We start from the raw sequence: 8,792 nt of genomic DNA on the forward strand, positions 1-8,792 counted from the left end.
TATATATATATATATATATGCTGGGCTCCTTATGCCAGGGCTCTCCTGGGTGCAGCTGGGTTTGTCTCCCCTTTTTCACTGTATTCATGCCCTCATGATCCAGTCTTTCTCAGTAGGAAAGCAATGTGAACTATTTAGATGAGGAATAACAACAAGCCAGTGAGGTGGACTAGGCTGAGAGTGTGTGTCCAGACCAAGTTCACCCAGTACATTTCCTTTGTAGACTGAAGATGTTGAAATTAGACTTCCCAGATAATAGGCTGATACTGAGCACTATTACATTGCTGTCTCTCTATTTTTGCACTGCCTCATAGGAGTTGTAGTTATTTCTCTGGGGAAGACTATAGTTTTGTCCTCAGTCTGTGTCATGGTGCCTTCACATGTTCTTGACCAACACACGAAGGAACTTATAAACAAAGACTTGCAATGCTTAGCCATTTCATGTTTTCCTCTGAGTCTTAGGCTCAAAGCATTAACCATGAGATTTCTGAAATGAATGTCAATAAATCAAAAGTAGGTTTGCAACTTACAAATGCACACTTGAACAACACCTGAACACCATACTCAAGATTGCTACAGTGCAGACACTGCCTCCAGATTTTGATGCAATTTCAGAGCCAGGGTTGTCAGTTATCAGAGACTGTTAAATAAACAAAATATTGCAAGGGTGATAATGTTTTAAGTACATTTCAAGTGTTTTTTTAATCTTTAATTGTATTTGTCTGTGTCCTTTATAAAGTTTATATCACTGCTACCTGGCATTATATTTTATGACACACATGGCCTGACCTGACAAGGTCTCATTTATGTCAGACCTGACCCTCATATCAAATCAGTTTGGCACCTTTGACATAAACCTTATGGTGTTTAACTCTCTTTGGTTCTGTGTGTATTATCTACTTACTGCATCTCTGTCTGATCTTTCTTCCATCATAGAATTCAAAGTCACAAGAGCTCCCAGACTGGTTCTCATCCAGGGTTGACCAGGCCCAGACCTACAGAACATCAGCAGGATTTTAAGATTCTCTTCAAGCCAAAAATCCAGATCGTAAACAACCACACAAGCAGTCTGTGTTTGTATCATGATAGTATGGAAAAGTAGGTAGAATCAGAAGAAGGTAAATTCTGATCTGGACCAATGCCACAAGCGTGGAGTGACTCCTCAAGCTGGGGAGTGCACCAAGAAGTTTCCTGCTGCCTTGTGGTTCAAAGGTCACAACAAAAATGGGACAATTATTTTCTTAGGAGGAGGTAGTTTCAGGTGGGTAGCTGTGTCGATCTGCAGTAGAAGTCCAGTAGAACCTTAGAGACTGTGTTACAGTAGTCTAGTATTGAGGTAACCATTGCATGGTTTCCTGTGGCTAGGTTGGGGCCAAAAAGGAGAGGGACTAGTTGCTGTACTTGGCATACATGGAAAAATGCCAGCCTGGCAATATTAGTGACCTGGGCCTCCATAGTTAAGGACACAACCAGGACCACACCCAAACCTTGATGGATTGTGCATCCCATCAAAAGTGGGAACTCAATGCCCCAGCCCTGAAGCCCCCTCCCAGCCACAGAACCTCTGTTTTTGTTAGATTCAGTCTCAGCCTACTATTTTTTAACCATTTTAACCATCCCGCCATGGCTTCCAAACCCTCAGCCAAATTATCCAGGATGGTATCCAGGTGGCCGCCCAGTAGCAGATATAGCTGGGTGTCATCAGCATACTCTGTCCTGTGGCGAAAGCCAGACTGGAATGGAACCAATGTTGATGTGACGTTTAGGAAACTCTGGAGCTGCTCAGCTACTGCTCAGCTACTACTCAGTCAACTTACCCAGAAACGACAGATTCAAAACCAGGTGGTAATTGGCTGGATCCATCGGATCCAAGGATGGCTTTTTAAGGAGTTGTACTACCACTACCTCTTTCAGACCCCCTGGATAGACCCGATTTCCAGGGACAGATTTACAGTGTCTAGCAGTGGGCCCCATATCCTCTCACCACCAGCTTTCACCAGCCATGAGGGACACAGACCCAAGAGGCAAGTGGCTGGCCTGACAGTACCCAGGATCCTGTCATCAGCAGAGGACAGCAGGCTGAAGTTGTCAAAAACCAAACGCTAAGGTAGCCAAGGGGGCTCCAGTTCACATACTGTATCAACATTGGTGGGTAGGTCACGGCAGAGCAACAAGACTTTGTCCGTTAAAAAAAGCTCACTAATACCTCACAGCTAATGGCTGAAATACTAATTTTTTTATTCCTCTCCATGAAGGTTGTCAAGGGTCTAATTACCCTAAACAGTTGTGCTGGGCGTGAGCTAGTAGACGCGATGGAGGCTGAGTAGAATTCCTCCATGGGTGAGCATCAGTCAGCTTGTCACCTAGATTGGGGCGGGGGGTGTCTGAACACTCTGCCGGGCCTTCAGAACCAAGTGATCTGACCATGGCACTTTATCCTTCAGAGTCAGATCCATCACCACCTCCATACCAAAGATCAAGCCCAGTGTGTGGCTTACTCACTGTGTGGGACCTGATACAAATTGGGAGGGCCCCAGTGCTGCCATGGAAGACACCAGGTCTAAAGCCTGACTGGAGGTAGCAGCCTCATGAGCATGGATGTTGAGGTCCCCCAGAATTAATAATTGGGAACTCCAAGGCCAATCCAGCTACCATGTCCAGCAGGCTCAGCTGACTGTCAGCTGGTGTGCTAGGTGGTCAGTACACCGGACATACAGCCAAGCTCTCCTCAGCATCCCACGCTAGGCCAACACAGACAATACCGGTGATCTTTGGGATGGGAAGTGGTCTGGAGGAGAAATCCTCCTGGATGAGTGCTGCAACCCCCCCCCCCCGAAAAAAAGACTGAGGACTGAGAAACCTAAGGGGGATAGTTCTTGTAGGGTGACTGTCTTGCCCTCCTTCACCCAGGTCTCGAGCAAGCAGGCCAGGTCGACATTCTGTGCTGCAAAATAATCATGCCAGTGTTCTGGTCCTATTTTTTTTTCCTAGTTCACAAAATGTTTATTGATGCAAAGAGTTCACAGCCAAGTCAAAATTATCTACTCCAGAAGTTCTAGACAATAAAGGTGAAGCCGACAACAGTTGGTTTTATTTCAGTATTGTATCTTCGCTAGCTTCTGGCAGTGCTTTTCACGTTTCTTCTTCTCTTCCTCTTCTATTCTCCGTTCCTCCGCAGCAATAGGCTTCAAGTAGTCATATCTTTTCTTTCCATAGATCATTCCGATTAGCAATGCCGAGTACCTGGTGAACATGATCAACGGAGAGACCTCCACCGGGGGAATCATCCTGCCCGCCTCAGCCTCTCTCCGGCACACGGAAACGGAGGTGACGTACAGCAAAAGTAAGGTGGGGCTACAAGCAGAGGCTTGTGGGAGCGGCGGAGCGGGTTCTGGTCCTATTATTGATGGGCCTGGCATTGCACAGCATCAGTGTCGAAGAGGAGTTCATAGTCCTAGCCTTCGCACCAACGTGCTTTGGGATGGGACGAAGGTTGGAAGAGGACTGAGTGTATCCGTACCTCCACCTTCTTCCATTCCACGACCTTCTCCCACTGCCCCCAGTCACTGGGATCCCTAGCCCTATTCTGCCACCCTGTAAGATGTCAAGACAGGGCTTGGAGGCACAGTGTTAGAATAGATGTATGAGAGTTATATGCACCCCTCGGATGTGATGTGGGGAATCCATCAATCTCTGGTTGATCTTCCTACTGGGTAGGGACAGAGGGACAGAGGGAGAAGAAGAAGGAGGAGGAGGGAGGGAGGAGGAGAAAGCATCAAGTGATGGGTGGAGCTGAACATAATTATTGGTGGATACCGTAAACTTGGCAGTGCAAGGGTGTTTCCATTCATGCTGCAATTACGAAAATGTTGAACTATGATTCAACAAATGAAAACTCACTGGGGGAACCCCCTCAGTTTATATTGAGTATGTAAGGAATGATTCGGAGATTCAATTTTAATTGGATGGAATTATGACTATACCTGCCACACAGTAGCATAATTACAACTGATGGATTACCTTGGAGAATAATCCGAGCATGGGCTGTGGACACACTTCTTCCTCGGAGTTAATATCACAGGTAGCACAACATCAAATTACTTAATCAGTTCCCCTAAAAGCTTAGTAAGAGAGTAATCATAATCAATAGCCCCCCTCTTGCTGTCATAGAAGTAAAAACTTCTGCTATGTCTTTTTAATTTTTTTTTAAAAAACTTGCAGCTAATTAATCTTCTAAAATTATTTTCACACTTAAGTTTTGTAAACTTCTGTCCAGGGCAATTAGTTGTCTTATCATGCATAACAAAATTAGGAACATCGCTTTCCAATTACCCTCATACAAAGAAGCAGGGGTTGCCATATCAAAGCTAGCACCAAGGACCTCATCTATTCACATTTTGCTTTACAGAGTCATAGAATCATAGAAGAGAAGAGGAGAAGAAATTGGATTTATACCTTGCTCTTCACTACCCAAAGGAGTCTCAGAGCAGCTTACAATATCCTTTCCCTTCCCCTCCCTACAAGGTGAGGTAGGTGGGGCTGAGAGAGCTCTTTCGAGAATTGCTCTTGAGAGAAGAGTTCTGAGAGAACTTGTGACTTACCTAAAGTCACACCAGCAACTGCATGTGGAGGAGTGAAGAATTAAACCCAGTTCTCCCAGATTAGAGTCCATGCTCTTAACCACTACACCAAACTGGCCATGCAGGCCATCTAGTCCAACCCCCTGCTCAATACAGGATCAGCTGGTGGATTCTATGGCATTGTACCCCATGGAGGTCCCTGTTCTTTTCAGGCTCCACCCCCAAATCTCCAGGTGTTCCCCATCCTGGAGCTGCCAAACCTACCCACCCCCCACCAGCTGCCAGAGGGGACCTGACAACCTTATGTGTATAACTGCTCAGACTCTAACCTTTAAACTATTAAATATACTACCCTGAATGAAGTGTGTAGAGATTTTATGTAGATAGCTAAGGTGTCCCCCCCCCCGCTTCTGTATGGCTTGTGGGCCATAATAAAGACTGACTGATGGCTTGGGTGACCATAACCCTGGGCCAATATTGTGTTTTTGCAATGAAAGAAGTGCTGGCAGCAGTAACCTGCTTTCTGGTGATTGCTTAAGGCAGGGATGGGTTGATAACACCTCTGCCCCGGGGTAGAAATCGTATCTCACACATATACAGTGCATACTCAGATACTTACTATGGTGCAAACTCTACCAGATGTCACTGATACATGGACTATAAGGTTCGTTCCACACCAAGGCCGTTCTTTGCTATCAAATAATGTTCCGGCATTCACAGCATGCATAATTACAAGAGGACCCACCTGCCATTGGATATGGCACTCCTGAAATAATTTACCTCCCAGATTTTCCCATCCATCCAGGGGTTCTGGTCCATTATTATTCTGAATCCACTTCCCACTCTGTTTAGACACACATCTCCATCACTGGTGCCTCCATTTGAGCCAATTAGCCCTATGATGTCCTGACACCAGAAATACCACCTAATGGAAGAACTAGAAATGGTGTCCATTCACATTGGTGTAATGACGTATTATGGCCGACTGCAATCTTTTGTGTGCCTGTGTGTTTGTGAGTGGAAGCCCCACAGTGCTACCATTGAGCTATTCTGTACTTCGCTTTTGTACTATGTGATTTTTTTCAAATATGGTACTGATAGTAGGTTTGTATAATTTGTTTTGAGTGGTTTGATTCACCGTATACAATAGGTACACTGAGTCTTCAGTTTAAAAAGAAATGTTCATATTTATTTATTGCAAGAGTTCGGAGGTTGACAACTGGGACTATGCCTTTCAACTCATGCCAAAATACATGTCATCCTGAGAACATGGGGAATTAGACTGTCTGCACACCACAACAGTGATGCTTCTGTACCACTGGAAAGCAAAAACAAAAAAAAAACACCCAATTCATCAGCTCTTTGCAAAACAAACAAACAAACATGGGATTATAATGAGGAAAGAATGGGAGAACAGTGGATTGAGCACATCAGTTGGAGTCAGCATTAGAAATGTTTATACAAAGGATGGTAAATGCTACATTGGATTCATGTGGAACCACCCTATTTATTTTTTTTATTTGTTCATTTATACTCCTCCTTTCTCCCCACTAGGGCCCTCTAGATGCTAACACAATTCTCTCATTTTACCCTCACAACAACCCTGTGAAGCAGGTCAGGCTGAGAGCATGTGACTAGCCCAAGGTCACCCAGAAAGTTTTCATAGCAGAGTGTGGATTTGAACCTGGGCTGCGGTGGCTCAGAGGTTAAGAGAAGGTCTGTAGCTAGGCAGTTCGAGACCCTATTACCGCGTGATGGAGTGAACTCTAGTCTCTGGCCCCAGCTCCTGCCAACCTACCAGTTTGAAAACAAGAAACTACAAGTAGATAAATAGGTACCGCTTCAGTGGGAAGGTAACAGCATCCTGTGCACCTCGGTGTTTAGTCATGCTGGTCACATGACCACAGAGAAGTTTTCAGACAATGCTGGCTCTTTGGCTTGGAAATGGAGATAAGTACCACTGCAGGCTGTGGAAGGTCAGTAGTTCAGCAATTCGAGACCTGGGTGCCGCATGATGGAGTGAACGCCCGTCTCTGGTTCCAGCTCCTGCCAACCTAGCAGTTCGAAAGCAAGAAATTGCAAGTAGATAAATGGGTACCACTTTTGTGGGAAGGTAACAGCGTTCTGTGCACCTTGGTGTTTAGTCATGCCGGCCACATGACCACGGAGACGTCTTCGGACAGCGCTGGCTCTTCAGCTTTGAAATGGAGATGAGCACCGCAACCCTAGAGTCGGATTCGACTGGCTTTCGAGCAAGGGTACCTTTACCACCCCCTAGAGTTGGATTCGACTGGCTTTCAAGCAAGGGAAACCTTTACCTTTACCTCCCAGTTCCTAGCCTGACATTCTAACCACTATACCACACTGGCACTACACCCTAAGAAGCATGAATCCCAATGGAGGGTCTTTGCTGAGCAAAGCTTGTTTTCAGCTTTCAGGATCAGTCGGGGCAGTGATGTTGCTACCTGGTCCTTCCCTCCCTTCTTGCCGGGGAGAAGTGGTGATCAATGGCGAGGAAGTCAACATCTTTTTTTAGAGTTTGCATAAGCCAGGCAACTGTCAGATCGTATCATGGCAATCCTTCTCCTTCTTAAAACTGAAAGCTTGAAAGATTACACGGTTCTTGGGGAAATAAATATGTGCGCATTTCTATGGGCCCCTGCTCTGAATAAGCACCCTGCCTATTTTTTGAGAATACTAATAAACCCTCCACTTAGTACAGGAGGCCCTGTTCTTCTTTCACATTTTTGGTAACATTTCTTCCACAGAGGAGTGTATGATCGGAGCGCTTGTTTCTTGGTGCCATCTTGGGGGGGGGGGGTTGCGCTCCTAATTAAATTTGCACCAATTTGATCTGACAAAAGCTATCATTTCTTCCTAGCAACTCTTTGCTCATCGTACCATGACTGAGAATGGTAACGATGCCCCAAACTACCTTCCCCGCCACAAACAGCAGTCACATTGCATTATTCATTTGGTGTGTCTTTGCACATCTTTTCAACAGCCTCCCCTGCAATCATGCAAGTTGCCTCCTGACACAACAAGGAACAGCCATCTGTTCACACAAGCATTCCCCCCCTCTTAAGTTTGCTAAGCAAAATCATTCAAAAAGCACTTCTGATCCTGCCGATTCAGGGAAGTGTGAGCAAGGGGCAGTGGGGGCTTAGATTCAGTGCTTAGATTCAGTGCCCAACATCCATTGTGTGGTGGATGGAGGAGCCCTTTCCGGGACAACTGAATGGTCTTTGCTGTCAGAGGATGACCAAGTCTTGCTTCAGTGTTGACCACCCAAAGGATGTACAAAAAAATGAAGTCAAGTGAGAAATGCGACTTAGTTCTGATATGAAATGTAGACATTCCTTACTATATGAAGCTGATTTCTCCAAACTAATGCTGGGAGATCCATAATTGATCTCCTTATTTGAAACCAAGGGGAGAAGGCTGCTCATTTGATAATGAAAGTGGCATGGAGGGAGGTCCCCTCCACATTGTTTTCCTGCTCCTAAATTGCACCCTGCTGCTACTTGGTCCTTGGGTTGCCAGCCCCCCACCAGTCAGCTGGCTGGCAGAGGGACTTATTGGCAGGAGAGGCAGGACTAGGCCACTGTTGTTGGAAACATGTTGATATCACTTCTGGCCAGTGAACCCTCTAAGCTGAGTTGGTGTGAGCCAGCTCACAGTTTCTTACCCTCCGGCTCACACATTTTTGTCTTAGCTCCGGGAGGATGGCTCCAGAGCAAACATAATTTATGCAGTAGCCAAATTGCTCACTCACATCTTTAATGCCAGTGGCTCACAAAGTAGAACATTTGCTCACAGGACTCCACAGCTTAGAGGGAACTTTGCTTCTGGCATGTGCCAGATCTGGTTTTTGGGCAAAAACTCTATGGTAGAAGCCATTTTACCATAGAGTTTCCCCCCAGATACCAGAGTGTCACTGACACTGGTGACATGATAACGTCAGTTTTGTCGCATGCCAGAAGTGATGTCACTGTTTTGCCGGTGATGAGGCTTAGACCTCCCTCTTGCTCCTGGTGAGTGCCCCCTGCCAGTTGCCAGGTTGTGGGGAAAGTGTTAAGTCCACCTTCCTCACCTAGTCAAGTGAACTCATGAAGCTGCCTAATAACAAGTTAGGCCATTGGTCTATCAAAATCAGCATTGTCTACTTTGACTGGCAGTGGCTCTCCAGGTCTCAGGTAGAGGTCTTTCACA

General features: G+C 45.8%; 1 pseudogene; it reads right to left on the minus strand.

The window, feature by feature from the left end:
• Positions 1 to 3,030: 3,030 nt before the first annotated feature.
• LOC107111077 lies at positions 3,031 to 3,336 on the minus strand (annotated as a pseudogene).
• Between the last annotated feature and the right edge of the window lie 5,456 nt (positions 3,337 to 8,792).

The sequence above is a fragment of the Gekko japonicus genome, unplaced genomic scaffold (genome assembly GCF_001447785.1).
Source record: "Gekko japonicus isolate JY-2015 unplaced genomic scaffold, Gekko_japonicus_V1.1 scaffold756, whole genome shotgun sequence".
NCBI lineage: Eukaryota > Metazoa > Chordata > Lepidosauria > Squamata > Gekkonidae > Gekko > Gekko japonicus.